General features: G+C 41.6%; 1 long non-coding RNA gene across 1 annotated transcript in view; it reads left to right on the forward strand.

Moving 5' to 3' along the window:
* Positions 1-19,740, forward strand: part of LOC117775667 — an 84,007-nt gene extending 64,267 nt beyond the window's left edge. The window contains exon 3 of the long non-coding RNA XR_004616299.1: positions 19,521-19,740. This is a non-coding gene — a long non-coding RNA (uncharacterized LOC117775667). The remainder of the gene's footprint in view (positions 1-19,520) is intronic.
* The last annotated feature ends 320 nt before the right edge of the window (positions 19,741-20,060 follow it).

Consider the following 20,060-nt stretch of genomic DNA (forward strand, 5'->3'; position numbering starts at 1 on the left):
TCAAAAGTAATAGCAATAATTAATTTGCGTATAACATCATATTATATTTTGATAAGTGAAAAGATTTTAAGACAAAAACAGATGAATGAATTAAATAAATATAGCCAAAAAAGTCTTTCATTGAACCACTGCCACAATATGGATTTTCCCATAAACCTGAATTAACTGTCTTAGTGTTTGCTGCAATGAGGAGCACTGGACCACTAAGCCCCCACATACAGTGTGTGCCGTAGAACAGAGAAATTTGCTATGGTAACATGGAGGCAACATTACAGGGCACCATACTCTCAAATTGCAGGCCACTAGAGATGTTACCTTGGTAACCACATCCACAAGCAGCAGCGGGATAGAAATCTAGTGTATGGACATAAAAAAACGATGATACAAGTACAAGAGAAGTCCTAATGCTGCTCCACATTTTTTAACAATTAATTATGAGGAAATTTAATTTGCATTTACGCTGTGAATATTTTGTTATTTCAAAGCCATCCAGTGCGTTTACCAAGCACTCGACTGAAGCTGCTGTGTTAAAAAAACAACAACATTGACAACTGGTGACAGAGCACACATGTTAAACCAACAATTGTCTGATTTATCTGCCATCCTGGTCCAGCAGCCCATATGATAAATAGGATGTCGTTCTATATTAGCCCGAATGCCTTCCTGCTTTCTTTAATTACAGTCTCTCTCCATTTATCAGCAGAAAATGTAATGTGTTATTCACACAATCAGAGGTAGGAGTGAGAGCAGGGGGGTAATGATGGTGTTGTCACAGCGTCAACATCACCTTTGTCTCACACTTTGTCATTGCGCGGTCACACATTTCCACAGAAAAGGAAAACATTAGCATGACTGTAGTAGCACAGCAATCAGCGTTACGGTCGACAAACTCTGCTACTCCTCAATTAATCTTTCATGATTAAATAATGTAGAAATCAGCACAAATACAAGCTGATGTGTGCACAAAAGTTACAGAAATATTTGGAAATGCTCATTACAGTATATTTTTTATTTTTTATTTTTCTTATTGGCTCTGGAACCATGAACACCAAAATAAAATATTGCATCAAATACACATGACACATTTCCCTCATAACTGCTTGGAAAAACTCCAGCCTCAGCGTGTTAACTTCAAAAGATGAAGCAGCAGAGTTCCAGCTGTGCCTTTGTTGATTCCTTCTTGATGACAGTACTCAGTGCAGCCTCTTTATCTTGAAAGCAGTTACACCAGGACACCTTCATCTCTTAAGAAGGAACTGTAGTCACAGTGAAATACATAAAAGCCATAACAGTTGATAAAATAGAATTAGTCAGGTACCTCAAATATATAAAGTTATTCCGTATCTTAAGGAGTCTGTTTCCTATTTAAGTTCAAGAGCACTTTGAGAGCATTATTTCTTTATTTCACGTTCAGTTTTTGTAACGTTTACCTAAAAAACCCTGTCGTCTCTCTCAAATAGCCCCGGCTTGCGTGCAGATTTACTCTGTTCCTGCTCAAAACTGTTGCTGCTTCACAGTAAGTCCTGCTCCTCACGCTCAGGCTGCTTGTGTGTGAAATAGAAACTCCTGCTCTGTTTCCTGAGTGGATGTTTGTGAAATGACCTTGTCAGAATTCCCAATTCCCAAATGGGTGGGCACTGCTAAACCAGATTCACTGGCCACTGTATCGCCCAATAAATACTATATTTTATGTTGCAGTTTCTTTCTTCAAATTTAATTGGTGAAGTCATTAGCAGCGTGGGAGAACATACATGATTATATTGTTGGTTTTCATGTGTTAATCATGGTCAGTCATGTGAACACCACCGCTAGGGAACAATCAACAAAATGCCAATGTGGTTTCCACTGTTTGTCAAGCTGTGACAAGCTCAAGGAGTTTAATTAAATAAATATTGTGTACAAGAAATTCCACATGGGATGTGGCCTGGCCTGTGCTCACAAAACTAAATCAATTTGTAATTCGAAAAAAAAAGTGAAGTGTTGTTCGTCTTAAAAAACAAACATAATTGTGATCAGGCTCCGTCAAGTTGCCATCTTCTTCAAATCTCACAGGTATCAAGATTCCAAATTCACTCTATTGTCATGCAGATTATACGACAAGTGCACAGTCAAACTAAATTATGTTGCATCCAGCTCACGAACGCAATTTAAAATGCTATCGGTTCCTACAAAAATGTATAAAAGAATAGATGTAAACATATGGTTCAAACAGACATTAGGATATTAAACACAACTGAACGAAATGACACATATTGAATAAATAGATAAGATATAAACAGACATTAGGACATAAGAATCCCACTGAACGCTACAGTCAGTAGTGATGTTGTGGAGGTGACTGGCTGCCTCTCCTAGTCTGAGCGCGGAGATGCCGCCCTGTGCAGTGGCAGTGCTCTTCTGCAGAGAGAGACACCTGCTGAGAGGCTTGGCTGAGCACAGTGGAGCAGAGAGGAGGCTGAGAAATGAGCTGTGATGCAAGTCTGGCACACTGAGGCAGGGACAGCATCCAGCAGCTCATCCAGCATTCACCCCCACCACGTGCCACCCACACCCACCTGCATGCTCCTCCACCACAATTAAGGCAGGCAAGGACACCTGACAGGTGGAGGGGGCGGAGGTAATGGCGCCTGCATAGTGATGGGGCTCTGAACTCCTGAAAAGGAGAGCTGTTAATCAGCAGGGTCCAGGAGAGAGCCGGCAGTCATGCACAAGAACAGTGTGATGTTTGTGTGTGGAACCAATGTTATTGGGTAGTGAGATTTCCCCAATTGTCTCTTCAGGATCTTCTTATCCGCCGTTGATGCTGGACCCTATGTATAAGTACTGAGGATAAGTCCAGGATTCTGCCTAGTAATTTGGTATGGGGTTAGTATTCGGAGTCGAACCAGAGACGTTGTGACTTCAAGGCCAACACACTGCCGTTGAGCTATGCCACACCACACCAAGTTACTAGGCAGAATCTTGGAATTCATTTCAGTATTTATACACAGGGTCCAGTTTCACTGGGTTGGCATCTGAAGAATAAGAAGAAGAAGAAGAAGAAGAGGAAACATCAAAGACCAAACGGAGGGCATCTAAGATATTTCAGATCAAAGGCATCTGAGCTTATATAGGTTAGAGTTTAAATTTGCCACCCGCCAATAAACCTAACTAAGAACAAGTATAAGTACATACACAGAGAGCCAATAAACCGAACAATGAAGATTTCTATAAAGTCACTAAGTTCAAGAATTCAGCGTATGCCTGAAACAGGCCATGATCCGAAAGACCATGATCCGAAAGACCAGAAAGAGAGCCAGTGCAGATTGTTTGCCATCATGGTGATACTCAAGATGCTGGAAGAAAGCCACACTCTGGAGGTCTGGGGAAAGGACAAGTGTAAGGAATATTCATTACGTATGGTGGACCAGATTATGGATGGACTCTCAGGGACTGGGTCGTGGCATATGAAGTTTTACAAAGCGAGAACCTTTGCAAAAGCTGTGCTGAAACGCCTGGAGGTGGAATATCCATTTACAAGAAGGGATCGGATTTTGTCAGAGGATCCAGTTTTGGAGATCACCATTGCTACATATATTCAAAACCACATCAAGGACTACATTGATCATAGACGCCTACGTGACAATATAGGGATTGCTGCAGGAATATTTGTGCTTATATTTGTTTTGGCAGCTTTCTACGGTAGCATAATATGGTTGTAAAACCTGTGTGTCTTCTGTCAGAAGTGTATGTAAATTAGATAAATTAGGGGCAGCTGTTGCTGACGGAGGAATAGTGGTCGCTCTTCAACCAAAAGTTTAGCGGGTCGATCCCAGTCTTCCCCATCTGCATGCCGGAGTGTCCTTGGGAAAGACACTGAACCCCAAATTTCCCCTCATAGAAAAAAAAAAGGCTGCCCATGTTGCACTGTAGGAATGTGTGTGTGTGTGAATGGGTAAATTGCAAAACACTGTACTGTAAAGCACTTTGAGTGGTCATCAAGACTAGAAAGCGCTATATAAATACAGACCACAAATACAGATATCACAATTGCTTGGTTACCTTCAACAATACAAAGATGCTCATATCTCAGCCCGGTCCCCCTACTACTCACACCTCGTACACCCTGACTCCTCCAACCCCAAGGCTCTCTTCTCCACAATAAACAAACGCCTCAAACCCAGAGACAACACCTCCAAATCCTTCACAGTAAACAAGTGCAACTCTTTCCTTTCATTTTTCCGAACAAAAATTGACACCATTTACAGCAACCTGAACACCTCCCCCGCTCCACCTTTCTCAGTTGTCCCCTGTGTCCCCGATGGAGCTATCCAACTTCACGTAAGGAATGAGAAGCTAAGACAAGAGTTCATCAGTATCAACAACTGCACCTCCTCCACTGCTTCTCTGTTCCAAGGCGTCCCCCAGGGTTCGGTGCTTGGTCCTCTCCTGTTCATCCTCTGCTTGCTCCCCCTAGGTAATATTATATGTCAACATGGTCTCCTCTTCCACTGCTACGCCAATGACGTCCCGCTCTACATCTCCACTAAATCCATCACGATTGCTACTCATTCCACTCTGACCAACTGCTTCACTGATATTACATCAAGTATGCAAATCAACTTCCTCAAACTGACAAATCGGATATGATCATCATCGGTCCCAAATCCCTCACTAAAACCAGTCACAACTTCTGCCTCACCATCGACAACTCCACTCTTTCTCCTTCCCCACACATCCGCAACCTCGGAGTCATGTTTGACAGCAGCCTCTCCTTTGAACACCACGTTAACCAAATCACCAGAACTGCCTTTTTCCACCCAGAAGACATAGCCCGTCTCCGCCCATCACTCTCTCCCTCTGCTGCTGAAACTCTGATCCATGCCTTCATCACCTCCAGAATCGACTATTGCAACAGTATTCTCTATGGCACATCATCCAAAGTCCTAAGTAAACTACAGTACATCCAGAACTCTGCTGCTCGCCTGCTCACCCACTCCTGCTCCCGTGATCACATCACCCCTGTTCTCCAGAATCTCCACTGGCTCCCCATCCCACAACGCATCCAATACAAAGTCCTTCTCCTCACTCACAAAGCCCTCCATAACCAGGCCCCCTCCTACCTCACCGACTTGCTCCACCACCACACTCCATCCCGTCGGCTCCGCTCCTCTGATGATAACTTCCTGTCCAATACACTCAGGACCAAGTACTGGACTTGGGGCGACAGAGCCTTCTTCGTAGCTGCCCCCTCCCTCTGGAACTCTCTCCCCGAAAACATCCGAGACTGCTGCAATCTCACAATGTTCAAATCACAAATCAAAACTCACCTTTTCAGACCTGCTGTTAATGTTTGATGTATGTTGTGGGCTCTATGTTTTTTTTGTGTGTGTAGTTTTTTTATATACATTTCAACATTTGTAAAGTGTCTTTGAGTATTATGAAAAGCGCTCCATAAATCAAATGTATTATTATTATTATTATTATTTGTATGCTAGGTTGATGAGCAGTTTCTCACTGTCAGTGAATTGGTTTACCCTGGGTGCTCCAGTTTTTCCATTTTTACAACAACAAAAAAATGCGTTTTTGATTTCTTCTTATACTTAAAATACAGCTTTAGAGTCAGATAAGTTGTGATCCCCAGACACACACATTGTAATGGTAATTGAAATATTTACACAGGTTGCATATATTCAACAATTCTTCACTAAAGCATGTTGAAACACCTGGGGCCTCGTTTATAACCGTTGTGTATGACGCTACTGTGCCAGTGGTGTTTGAGGGATGTGTGTCAGAGAATGTGCAGCACAAAGATGCACTGTATCAATGTGTTTGTGAATGGGTGAATTTCATAAGTTGTACTGTGAAGGGATCTGAGTGGTCATCAAGACTAGAAAAATGAAACTACTTACCATTTGATATCAATACAATGTGTTTTATCCAGTTTTAATAAGGCACATTCAGTGTCTCTTTTTTCTTTATTCCACAGTGTTTAGTTTTTCTCGTTCTCTGTCCAAGGCGTCAGGTTCCTACTCCGTCCTCTCTGGTTCTGTATCTCTTATCACCATAACTGTTGCTGTCATTAAAGAATCGCCCTTGTCTCCAACACTAAGCTTCTTCTTTTCTCAACATGCGAATGTGTTTAGGAAACTGAAACTTTAGCCAGACTCTCTTTCTGACTCTTGAGTGTGTCTCTGTGTTTTCTGCACGTTCCGTTTGTTAAAAATTGGAGTTTAATAACAAGGTAAGGTAATCGAGATAAGCACTTATGTTTACACATAACCCAACAACAATCGTGTCTTGTTCAACATGAATTTCCAATTGTGTCTTGTCCAACAAATGGCCTAACACCATAGATGAGACGATAGCCTCTCCTTTGGCTTACAATCAATATGTCACAGGCAGAAGATGTATGGGGGTAATTTTACTTGCCTCAAGAGCACAGAAAAGCACAAGACTGTTGGACGGCTGCAGGAGCCACAAGCCTCTGGATTACATGCACAAGAGTAGCCATTTTAACATAGGCACATTTACCCCACACATACAGTTTCTGTCTATTTTTGAAAGGATGCATCTGTCTATCTTGCAGCTGTGTGTGCGTTGTGTGCGTTGTGTGCGTATGCGCGCTTGCGTGCGTGTATGTGTGTGTGCTGCAGAGTGCGTGGACACAGTAATGACAGTGTAGAGAAGACCTTGTAACCCCGGCCCACCACATGCTCACACGCTGACTCCTACACACTTTCCACCACTGCTCACTCATTGCCCTCTCTGTGCCGTCATATACAACTTGATAGCTGTAATTTTCAGGGTGATTAAATGTTTTGTTCGTGGTATGAGGTGATCTTTTCAAATGTATCACATAATCTGCCCTGTGGAGTGTTGACCATTGACTGTGAGAGTTGTCTGAGCCTGGTCTCGGTTTGTATATGTGCATAACACCTAATGGCCATTTCACCTTTTACTTTCACATTTACACTATACAACAAAACTAAGAATACATCTGAGCAATGTCACCATCTCACAATAACTGTATTATTTGTAAGGTTGAAATTGGATCTTAGCAATAAAACTGAGAACAATTCTGACCACTGCAACAGATTTGATTGCAATTGCTATTCCAGTACAGTTTAATTGCATGAACAAGTGTGTAAAGTAAGCCGTGAACAGTCCAGCGTCTATTCTATTCATGCAACATAGCTTTACATGGTGAGGATTTGTCTGGACATATAAGAAACCAGATAATAAAGCTTCAAAAAGAAGGGAGAGAGAGCATCTCTAAGCTATTGAATATAGGGTTAAACAGAGCTCCAATAATAGTTGGTTAAATTATGTAACCTTGTATTAAAAAATAGATGAGTATGTGCTTCCGACTTGGCACAAGGGTCATATGCGGAAATTAATTTTTCATTGACTGATCAGAAAGTGTGAAGGACGTTGCATGGAGTTAAGCTCTAAAGATTGAATCTAAGAAGAAAAATCATTACTCAAAAAGCAGCAAAAACGGCAAGATTAAAATTGGATTATCAAAAAACCTTGATGAATATTGGCAGAACACTCTTGGGTCAGATGACACCAAAGTAAATTAGCTGGGATCAGATGAGCAGCATGTTAGGGCAGGTCATGGCCCAGACAGTGACTGCGTAATGTTGACCTTTAAACATGGAGGTAGAGGTGTCCTGATATTGGGATTCTTAAGAGCTAAAGGTGGGACAAATGACACTTATAAATGGCACGAGGAATGAAAGTTTGTTAATCCAAAAACTGGACTGAAAGAGGTTTTACAGGATGACAGTGAGCTCTAACACTCTAAAAATCACATGAAGAAAACAAATGAAAACTATGTCCCAAACAAAGTGAAATTAATACCAACACTAATCTCTGGCAGAATGGTGGAACATCTCCTGTGTAGTCCAGGTCCAAGATGTTTGAATCTGTAATTTCAATATCAGATAATTACATTTAAAAAGCAACATGTAATGTCACTAATTAAGAGTACACTGACTTGTCAGAGTTGGTGATAAAATCTGGATTTGCTAAACTTTGCTGTGTCTCAAATTAACTGGCTTGAATTTCTTGGGCCATGCTTAAATCAAATAAAGCTGGTTTTATATTTACTTTTCATAGAAATGGACCAGGGGTGTATCCAGTTGTGTTGGATGCTGCATTTACAGTGAGATTACAATATTTACTCTATTGGCCGCTGGGAAACTGGGAGCTGTACCCAAGCTTTGTTAAAATATCATTTTAAATATCACTCATAACAAACAATATAATCAGGTGCAACACACATTCATGACTCAGAAATTGGAAACCTTGGGCTGAAGATTGAAGATCCACCAGCGTTTGTCATCAGTACTGACAACTCACTAAAGCCACCGCTTAACAACTGTAACTAGAAATGGCAGGTCTGTCAAGCTTTGGATTTCTTAATATGCTGAAGTGGTGTACAGGGAGCTGTAGTACGAGTGATACTCTATCATTAACAGTTTGAATCCGCTTTCTAGCCGTTCAAATTCAACAACACAAGAGATGAACTGTTAGGAACAAGAAAGTGTGATTCTCTGGATCAATGTAAGCTGTAGTTGTCTTGTGAATGCAAAATCTCAAAAATACCTTGAGGGAATTTCTTCAAAGTTGGTACAAATATTGACTTGGACTTAAAGATAAACTGATTAGAGTTTGGTGGTGGAAATAAACAAAGGCCAAGGCTGCGATGTTCCCTCATCAATGCACTAACCTTAGAACAAATTTGGAACAATTGTTCAATTAGAATCATAGATTATATTATTCTATTTGGGAGGTCAAAGGTCAAGGTCACGGTGGCCTCCCAAAACGTGTGCTTTACATGTGACAATAACCACTGTCCAGAATATCTGATCTCATATTCTGTATTTTATTGAGACAAACTCCAGCCATCTCTGACTCTCACCAGTGCCAAGCAGAGGATGAAACTCTGGTTTGCGTTGGATCAGCACACAGGAGCAGGCGGGCCACAGAGACCCGAGCACCTGCTGTTACAAAGGTGGCAGCTCAGCTGTGGGAGAAGTTCAGAGAGGCAATGGAAAATGATTTTTAGTTTCTGATTTTTGAACCTCAAAGAGGAGAAACGAATCGTTGGCGGCTGGATATTGCTCGGTGGAGATGAGGAAGTGCTGAAATTTCTTTGGGGGACATTTTTAAAAGGCGAAAATGCACACTTTGAAAAATCGATAGGAGCTGCTGTAGCCTGGAGTCCTCTCTGGATGGCATTTAGTGCTACCAGAAATATCTTGGTGTTTGGATTTTTATTAATGATTTTCAGTGAGTTCAGTCCTGTGAAGATCAAGGCTATTTATGATTATTACACATTAGAGTCCCGCACAGGAAACACCAGGGTCTCTCTTTAATTCGTTCTTATTCTCCTACCATCAACATGTGATTCATAAAATACAAACAATTTTGGCAGCAGCATGTCTTTTTTTAATTAATTTAGAAGAGTAATAAAGTTCGAGTTTATGAGATCATGTCGTTCATTAAAATCAGTCACGTGAAGTGTACTAAATTACATAACCAACATTGATTGCCCTGCTCTTCTACTCTACCGCAGGGATTCATTTCTGCTGACATGACTTTTGATGTCTGGCTTGATCTGTGCTCTCTGAGATCTCCACGAGGAGATGCTACTGAAGTGTGGCGGGGCGGCCACAGGGGGGGCTGTCCAGCTCTTTTCACACTCTGCTTCAAAAATATTCAGCTTTTCAGTAGAGCTTATTCAAAGTGGCTGCCAGTTCCATCTCATTTCCTGTCAAATATTTATATGCCCCGTCCTTATATGCTTATCATCGCAGCATTGGGGGATGGGGAGTTGGTGAGACCTAAGTCCCCACCCCCACGAGTGTCCAAGATCGACTGATTCAGCATCAGATTTGACTTCCAATCATCTCGTTTCAGATTTGACTTCCAATCATCCCTTGCATTGCCTCATCCGCAGCATCACTCAGTTGTTAAATTTAAAAAATGTTTGATTCAATGAAGCGATCAGAATCATATTCACCAGAGGTTTTCATTCAAACCACACCAGGCGATTCCACTGATTAGCACAACGTCGACAGGACAGGAGGTGCTTGTCACATAAAATCAGCAGTTTGGTGATCTTTAGCGAAGGCCTGCGTGCTCCGAGACCCGCGCGACACATGGTTACCTATCCCAGCGGCACACCACCACGCTCCTCTGTACCTGGAATATGGAAAGCAAGGTGTTGACGAGGCTGGTTGAGTGTTGGCAGGAGTCCCACTGATGCTGGGAAATAAGGCCGGCCATATGGTTCGTCCTGGGATGTGACTTGACACGTCTGCATCCCAGGCAGATGTGTGAACCGGTGTATTTACACAAGAAGCCCGTGTCATAATAGTGTGCACCTTAATGTATCTTCAGCTTCTACATTTTTCAAAATATGATCATAGGGCTTGTGCTGTCTTGTATTTTGATGATTATGTATATGAGTATCTAAACAGAATCCTTATGCGTTAAATATGCACTAAAGGAGCCCCAGAGGAGCTGACCAGGCACATACAGGCATGGAGAAATAAAGAGAGAGGGGGGAGAGAGAGAGAAGGAGAAGACAGATGCAAAAGAGATACTGAGACAGTTTGTAATGAGGGTCCCTTTGTCAACAGAGAGGAGGGGACGTCTCCTTGCTGTCTTAACAAAGCAGGAGGAGAATGGCAGTGGGATAACAATGATGATGTGCTCAGCCGTCTAGAGCACGCAGCATTTATACAAACACAGTGGGAGTGAGTGGAGAAAAATAACATGTAAACATACAATAAACATGTTAGAATCTAGACCTCTGCTTGTTATTTGGTTTCACATTGAGATGCTTTAGCATTCTGCTGCTGTGGGTTGTTGCAAAGTGGACGCTGCCATGTGACCCCAGTATTCCATATTGCAACATTAAATAGTGTGTGTGTGTGTGTGTGTGTGTGTGTGTGTGTGTGTGTGTGTGTGTGTGTGTGTGTGTGTGTGTGTGTGTGTGTGTGTGTGTGTGTGTTAATCAACAGAAACTGCTGGGCAAGAGAAGGTCAGGGAGGAGATTGGGTTTCCTGAACTGAGTGAAAACAGTCCCTATAGAAAGCTGAGGAAAAGCAAAAAAGTGAGATATGGTTCTGTGGAGCACATGGGAAAAGACCTTCAAAGCTGATTCTTAATCCTTTTTGTACCCCAGACCTCCCCCCTTCTCCTTCCCCCAGTTTAATCTCCCCGACACTGCATTAACATTTAAATTTTTCACAGCAATTTCAATCCAGTGTACGCCACGACCACCTAGATTTATTCAGTTATACTAATTACCTACTGCTGGGATGGGAGTGGATGGTTTAACCTTCTCACAGCTAATTTCTCATGATTTCTCCTAAGCTGCACTGCAGCCCCATGGGGCGAAAATCTGACCTTTTCCAATTTTATCATCAGCAACAGAGGCAAAATGACACTAATAAGGATAATGTGCTGGCATCTTTAAAAAAAATTACGACAATAATGAAAATGGACCATATATTTGGCTTTGTTTTCAAAACATGTTTTCTTTGTGCGGTAGTTTTTTCTGTCTTCAACATATTCTCTGTCAGCCGGCCCGTGTGCTATATTCACTGGGATTGAACATTTGAAGCACTTAACCTGTTGCAGAGATTGCTGCGTATGTGCACTTTTGTTCACTCGTCCTCTCCAGCCAGCCTCACAGTTAAAACAGCTTTTGGATTGTTGCTCCTGGCAAAGACAAAATAATGGGTACTTGTGCGCCCTTGAGAGTCATGCTATACGTGACAATTTCACAAAAAGACCCAGGGTAAGTGACAAGAAGAGAAACCACCCGGGTTTAAAATGTTTTTTAATGATTTCTGTTATTATCTTATTTATTAAACTAAGACTTGCTAGGTTTTTGGCCAGTTTTAATGGCGGTGCAAGGCAGAGTACAAAAATGTGATTATTAAGAGCAGAACAGTTGGTGGAGTACTAGAGGGAGGGGGTGAAACAGAGGTTATCAAAGCCACTTAAATTGTCCTGAGGGCCAAGTGCCCAGATGGAGAACGACTCCCAACACGTCCTGCAGATAAATGCTAAAATAAGTGATTGTCATTTCCTTCCAATCTGGTGTCCTCATTGGACAGGACAACATCTTTTGTCTGTGTTTTTATAAAATACATGTCATTGCTACAGAAAGGATCCATATGTGTTTTCTGAACTGCCACCCTCAAATGTGGGACAGGTTAGGGAAACTGCACTGGTTGGCGGAGGCATCCAACCGCAGTACACACCTTGCCCCACTTGTGTTGTTTTCTGCCCCAAGAAACCCAAAAGCCCACAACAGAAGTAGCAATGTCACTGTGGGAAGTCGAAGTCTAACCTTTACATGCATGCAAATCAAACATATGCAGAGTGCCAATTACACTGACAACTAGAGATTGTGTTGTTTTTGCTTCTCTTTTTATGTGTGTGTGTGTGTGTGTGTGTGTGTGTGTGTGTGTGTGTGTGTCTGTGTGTGTGTGTGTGTGTGTGTGTGTGTGTGTGTGTGTGTGTGTGTGTGTGCGTGTGTGTGTGTGCGTGTGTGTGTGTACTGAGCCCCGGGCATCTGGTAATTTCTCAGCACAATTAATTTTTTCGTAAACTTTGTTAAAAGGTCAGCAGTGAATGATGGATTATGACTTGTTTTGATTAAAACATTTTTTTCTGTGATCAATGTGAGATAAAGAGTCAACGCAAATTCAAAAAATACTTTTCAATATCTTCTTTTTGACTGGCAAGATATTCTAATAGTTTGGATTAGAGCCCGACAGATATGGATTTTCAGGGGCTGATGCTTAAAGGGATTTACTAGATGCGAATGAATCCTAAAATGATATTTTCAAACCCCTATGACACAGGAATGCAATTGAGGTTTGATATTAAAATGAAAAAAGGTATATAAAACAGATCAAATATAAAAAGTACAACCAAATATATAGAACTTGAATAAAGAAAAGAAAAAAAGAAAACTATTTAAATGCACAACTTTTTAGCATTGTCTCTTACGTAAAATACAAGTTTTCATATCAGCAACATAAATACAGATACGTCTGTGAAAGACTCACATTAGCAGATATTTTTGGTCAACGGATAAATATGTCGGGCTCTATTTGGATCTATTTAATTACGTGGTTTTGTCACAGAATCATTGAGCTTCTGGGTTAGAGGAAATTCTCCGTGTGACATGTGCATGTTCTCCCTATAACTCTGTTGGTCGTTGGAGACTCTGGTTTTTCTAACTTATAAGGGGTAAAGAAACAGTGCAGCCTAATAGGTGACTCCAATATATGTAGGTGTGAATGTGAGTGTGACGGGTTGTTGTTCTCTGTGTCAGCTCAGTGATAGACTGGTGTCCTGTCCATGGTGTACCCTGCCTCTTAGCCAGAGTCAGCTGGGATTGACTCCAGCCCCCTCACCACCCTCAAGGATAAGCTGTATAGCTATAACGGATGGATGGATCTATTTGCTTATGCTGTATGCATCTCACTGAGGTATAAGTGACTGCACCAATGCACATTAAAACACTCTTTTATGCCCCTGACTGCAAAGTAATGCATAGGTACACAGGATAACAAGTGATTTTACCCTGAAGCGGTGCCATATTTGTGGTCTATAAAAGCTTCATATTCTCTAAAGTGCTTATGTCAATTAAATCTAACAGCAATATGAGTCCCAAACAACCTTTTTCACATCTTAATTTGTTTTGAAACAGGAGCCAAAGGTTGGCAAATCAGAGTGATACTGCCTTTTAGAGCTGCATGCTGCAGTTTTGCTGTCTAATTTCAGAATTGTCTGACAGTGGTGCAGCCCACGTGGGTGGTGTTAAAGCCTGGCAGCTCACATTCAGCATGCCAAGAGAAAAGACTGCACATGCTTATTATAAGAGAGGAACATTGTCACAGTGTAAGATGGTACAAGATTTGTATTTGTTTTTTTTTGTCATGCTGTTGATTAAATCCTTCACGATAACCTCCACATTTCATCCTCCAGGCTGAAAGCGTGCTCATCCAGTTTTAAATGACTATATAGTAACTAAATGATACTGTACAAGGGATTTAATATGTGAGCCACACATACAGTAAGGGGTGGAATTCAAAGGGATTAATATGTGAATAGGATTTACTTATTTGTTTGTTTTTTTATTTATAAGGTGCTAAAAACATTAAACATGACAAGGGAATTTTCCCTCCTGCCAAATTACACCACTAAAACTACCATGACGCAGTTACACAGTAAACATTTGCACATTCTGTTTGCTGCAGGGTTTCTTGTACTGTACAGTAGGTGTGGTGCAGCCTGCCGCTGCTGTATTCCACCCCTGAGTGCTGTGAAGGTGATTTATTGGAGGGAGGGGCCCATGAGCCGCAATCAGCCCGTTTCCATCAGCGTTATGGCCGCATGACAACATCCAGCTGTCCCTGATGTGCCACCGATGGTCAATGGCGTGCTTGTCAGCTGAGCAGCTTTACTGCAGTGATGAGAACATGTACACACACACATATATTTCCCCACACAATCACATATGCTGACACGTATGCTCCCACACACAAAAAAAACCCCAGATGAAATACATCATTGTTTTTCAAGTTTTCGTCAAAGACGTTATTGATTATTAATGATAGCAGCAACAGTTCATAAATAATTAATAATAATAAGTATTATTGTTAATAATATTAATGATAATAATAATACAAATAAAAGTTGTTATCCTGCAGCTCTGGAGTCAAAGATACCTGAAAAGAGAGAGAGAGAGTTTTAAGTTAATTATGGTTTGTAAATGTACAGCTGCAAGTATAAATTACTGAGATAATGACAGGCCATGGATTATTATGGTTATGTCACTGCCAGATGTTCTGATACATCCAGCTCATAGAATACTTTACTTAACCAGTGTCTGACAAAGATCCAGTCCACACAGTGTATGTACAGATGGACAATGTGTCTCCACTTCCTGCTGAAATGAAGCCAAAATATCCCGGATACGAACCCTGCCATCTTGCACCAATGACATCATCTGGAGCCAGAGTCTGCACAGTAGCAAACAGGGGGCGGAGCTGCGGTATCGAGGTCCCGCGGATACACACACTCGACCAAATACGAGTCAGTCTCAGTTGTCAATCATGTTTTTATAGCGTCAAATACCTAATTAAAACCAAAATAATCAAAAAATTAACACTTGGGCTTGACTTTGAACATTCACTAAATGATGATTATATTCTTGTGATAACACAAGACATATACAGTTATTGCTTCATGTATAGATAATATAAAATATTCCAAATGTTGCCCTTTCTGCTCTGCATTCCACTAGACCTTTTAATTCCCAATCTTACTTACGATTCTCCATACATACAATCTGTTTCATAATAAGAGTCCCAAATTCTACATCCCAAGTGTTTGCTTTCATTTTTATTACGGGCGCTAAGCAATACCTTTTCTCCAATTCACTGCCTGTAACTTTCAAGTGTAAGTTGCATATGAAAGTTACAGACAGTTTTAGCTGAGTGACTTAGAAACTTCTCCAGTGAATGACTTTGCCAAGATGGTGCTCCGTTCTTCTTTCAGTCTGAGCGCGCACACAATCAGAACACTGACTCACCGAAACATCAGTGCAGGTCTCTCGCTCTGCTGTTCTTACCTCTCCAGCTGCACCTGCTAACTTATGATATAATGACATGATACAATTGCCTGATGAATTGTTAACCCAGCGGGCTAAATTTGATTTTGCATACAACAGCTGGGATGCTATGTGTGATGTGCGTGAAAGGAAAACATTAACTGTATCATCCCTCCTGAGTTAGTTATTGATGATAACAACATCAAATATGTTCTTCTTCTGTAGTTTGATGTTTAAAATATAACTATAACTAAATATAAATAAGGATTTAATAACACGGTTTTTCCAGAAGAGAGTCAAGCATGTTCTTGAGTAAATAACCCATTGGTTCTCTGATACATGCTGATCTCTCACAGTACAAAATGTTCCCTACTAGTTGCCAGTGATGCTGCGACTTGATGCTATAAACTGAATATGTGAGTACTGTTTTGTGAAGAGGGCACGATACAGACACTCCTGCTGTTTGGTCGCCAGTGGAATCACCTTTGTTAAAACATTGACACATTCACTAATGCCACTGAAATGAGCTGTAAATATAGTGTCAAACCATTTAGTAAATACTTAGTGTTTATGGCAACGATCAGAGCCCTGTGGCACCGTAATTCATTCCCAGTATACAAAACTAAATTATCGGGTGGGAGAAAAACAGAGAGAGGACAGATTTATCCTCAGATTCTGCAGTTTGCAAAAGAACAATTATGTTGTTACCTAAACCACAAGGGTGTACTTTCTTCACAGTTTTAACAGCACTGTCACGCTAAAGTAGGCTAATATGCTAACATAGCATTGCATATTAATGTTAGATGTTAGGGGTTTTGTGTTAGGATGATCTGTCAGAATAAAAGACTGCTTATAAAGATGGCTGAGGCATCTCCACTTCCTCCCTCTATCCAGGAGCAAAAATGCACATTTGGAGCCAGAGTCTGTGCAGAATATGGAGCTGCCGTGTCAAGGTCCCACCGACACACATGCTCCGCCACAGAAACATTTATCCACATATCAGTGTGATACGAACTCTCTTTTGGGAAGCAGCCATGTTGTCTATCTTCATGAACAGTCCATGGTCAGAAATTAAGGTGTACTGTGTTGTATTTGTACTTCAGTTTCAAGAGTGCAGCGAACATAAAATGTGAAAGGCCCTCCCCAGGGTCAGTGTTTGTTTGGTCCGTTCTGTTCTGCTCTTGTAGAAACATGGTGATGCAACATAGTGGAGTCTTCAAACGGAGACATGTATCTTACATTAAAGTGAATATACACTCGATTTTCAATTCAACAAGTCAATTAAGTCAGTGTCTGTTATCAAATGAGTTAATGCAATGGTGACTGAGACTATCTGTGGTACCTCAACTGCACAAAATCGGAAGCAGCTAATGCCTCCCATCTTTGTACACTGAAAAAAACTGTGCAACTGTACCAGAGATATTTAGCGAACAAACCAGATATCTGTACGATAGGATACAGAATTTATTGTAGTTGTAATTTCCAACGCCCAAAGAAATCCATTGCAACTGTCTTATGTTTTGTGTTCATATTTATCCTCTTATGTGCTTGAAAGACTTAATCAAGAGGTTATAATCACAAGCCTGCTGGACAGAGAGCAGGGCCACCCGGTGAAAAAACAATTTCCAATGTCTTAACCACGGTTAACTTCTGTTTTCTTGGCAATTACATTTTTAGACAGAGCGTGAAATAAAAAATGTGTTTTTTCCGGGCTGGCGGACAGACAGCGCACACATTTATTGATTTTGCAAATTTAATGCATTCGAGATATAACGCTAAAGCTCCGTGCAGCTGAGGAACCTGTCAAACTTTCTCTTATCAAGCATAAAAGAACAGCTTACATTTCATTTGGAGCATTGTTGCTGCAGTTGGATGACGGTTGTCTTAAAAACAGCAGCATAAAGATGCCACACAGACTTTTGAATTAATTAATCAATGTGCATACAAGCATTATATATTATATTTGACTTTAACAGCTTGCTCGCATTGCCCCATTATCATCCCTTTATTTTCAGCTCAATATCAGTAATGATGACAATAGACACAGGTGCAATTTCTGTTCACTGACATCAACAGCAAGACACAAAAGCAGACAATGGCAATTTGTCACACATTTAGGACAATGGGCTTTAATCATAGGGGAAAATGGTGGCAATTGAAATGCAGTGTCATTTGGCCAACTGCTGATGTGCAAGAAGTGGAATCGAATAGTTCTTAACGTCTTCCTCTCGCTGTTGTTTTATTTCCTGTTATCATTCAAGACGCAGTTACTAGAGGAAACCTTTTGAAGACCCTTTCTTTGTCGAACAGAGGCCTACAGATTAGTCAAATCAGATTTAAATGGATGTAAAAATGAACCGGCGGAAACACAATATCCACCCTGTTCCTTTCTTTCCACTGAAGTACCACAGAGATATTGCTTCAAACATCCAACTTCACGCTCACGCTCGAAACACTAACTGTCATCCTGTCTGATCTACCGCAAGAAAATGGCTTGTGAATTTCTCCTCTTGCCATTGCCCACATTTTATGGTTGACATAGACCAAGCAGACCCCTTTGCCTGAGGAAGTCTCCGTGACTTTTAATACCAGTTTGAAATTTGCAGTCACATTCAAAGATAGCTCGTCCTTCACACTGTCTTTCAGAAGTGTTTTTAGCTCGGTCGATTTCAGAGTGGTTATTTGACTGAGCATCCGTGTTAGACTGGTATAATCACAGTGGCGATGATTGGCACTGAAAGATGCAGACAGTTCCCTTTCTCCGTTTCTCTTCAGCGATAGAAGAGTGAAAATGATAGAGCATGCTGTGGGAGGGAAAAGGCCAGTTTCAGCCTCTGGGCTCCCTTGTGCCTCCTGGAAACTGAGCTGGACGTATTAACACAAACACAGATCAAACACTCCGGTTGTGTGCCAAAATTGTGCGTCTCAAATATAAACCCATGTCTTCTGGTCCAGGTGATCCCGGGGTTATTCTCAGGTTTGTCTGCTACAGCTCCATACGTGTTTTCTGTGTCTATTTTCTTCTTTGTCTGATGTTGTCATCCAAAGTGACTCAATCAAAGCACAAACATGTCCACCACTGGGTAAGAGTCCCGGGCTTGCACATCAGACACAGTTATAAACAGAGGTTTCTGTCCTCTGTTCACCTTAAATATCACACCAAGCATTTCTGGGGAGGATGTTTTTAATCGCGCCCCAGAAGTATTGGCAGGGGTATATATCTGAAAACCTCGGGCTCTTGTGCGTTGTTTGTGCTTAATATCGTACTCAGCGTCTGCAGCAGATTGCCTCGCAGGGGCAGATTGCAGACATTTGAATTAAAGCGGCACAACTATTAAAAATGTATGGTCTGTATGAATGCGTGACCTATATTTTCCATGAAAATAAATAAATAAGCAGGGGTTTAGGGAGGATGATGCAAATCTTCAGAAGTGGGACACAGAAGGAGCTAATGACATTATAACAATAAAGACTCTGGATTTCACACTGGGAGCGTAATGGAGACCCATCCTGTCTTATTCGCCTGCTCATCCACTCCTTCCCTCGTCCTCCTTAATCAGTCCATCCCACAACGTCGCCTGCAATATCAGCCCCAGCACGGCCGTGTTTGAACTGGCCACTCCCAGTTTAAGTGTATATTGTGACTCACCCCTCTCTGCACTCGTCAGGCTGGCACAGACACAGAGGGAGCCTTGGCTTTCATGTGCTGCTGTGTTTTTCATGTGCCAGAACACTGACACATGGCATCTTTCGGAGCCTTTGTCTCATTGACGCTGACGTGGCCTTTCTCCTTCATTCTGTCCCCAACTCATGTCTGTCTGTCTTCGGGTTTTTTTCTGCCTCTCTCTGTTGTCTCTGTTGATTTCGTCTCCACTCTGCCATTCAGACGGTGTCAGGGACGGCCGCGGTGAGAATAAAGGCCACTGGATTCTCTCGCCTTCATGATGAACTGTCGATGTCTGACTGGAGCACCCTCTGAAATTCCCCGCGAGAGGCAGAGAAGAGAGAGAGAGGAAAGAAAAAAAGTGGAAAAACAAACCCATCAGCTCTCAACAGCAGCTGATTTGTGTGAAACTTTCACAGCCTGAGCAGTCCGGCGTGGGCTGCCGCAGCAGTCGTTCTTGTTAGGGGAAGTGAAACTGACCAATGAGACCTGGCTGTTTGGAGGAGGACTAAAGGGGGTTTGAGTCAAGGCTTTAACATCAATTTGTCATGTAGATCATGTGCATGAAAAGGTCACCTCGTTATCTCTCACATGGTCTCCTGTGGCATTAGTTTTCAGCCTGAAATCTGTCCATAGACCACTGAACCAGGGACGTAACACTGACCCTCACTCTGTGAGTGGAGAATAACCTTTTACCTCCTGTTTTCTGCAAAGGCCATTCTGTCTCTAAAGCAACTCATAAACCCGTGTTTCTTAACCTCT

This window comes from Hippoglossus hippoglossus, chromosome 15, assembly GCF_009819705.1.
Source record: "Hippoglossus hippoglossus isolate fHipHip1 chromosome 15, fHipHip1.pri, whole genome shotgun sequence".
NCBI classification, from domain to species: domain Eukaryota; kingdom Metazoa; phylum Chordata; class Actinopteri; order Pleuronectiformes; family Pleuronectidae; genus Hippoglossus; species Hippoglossus hippoglossus.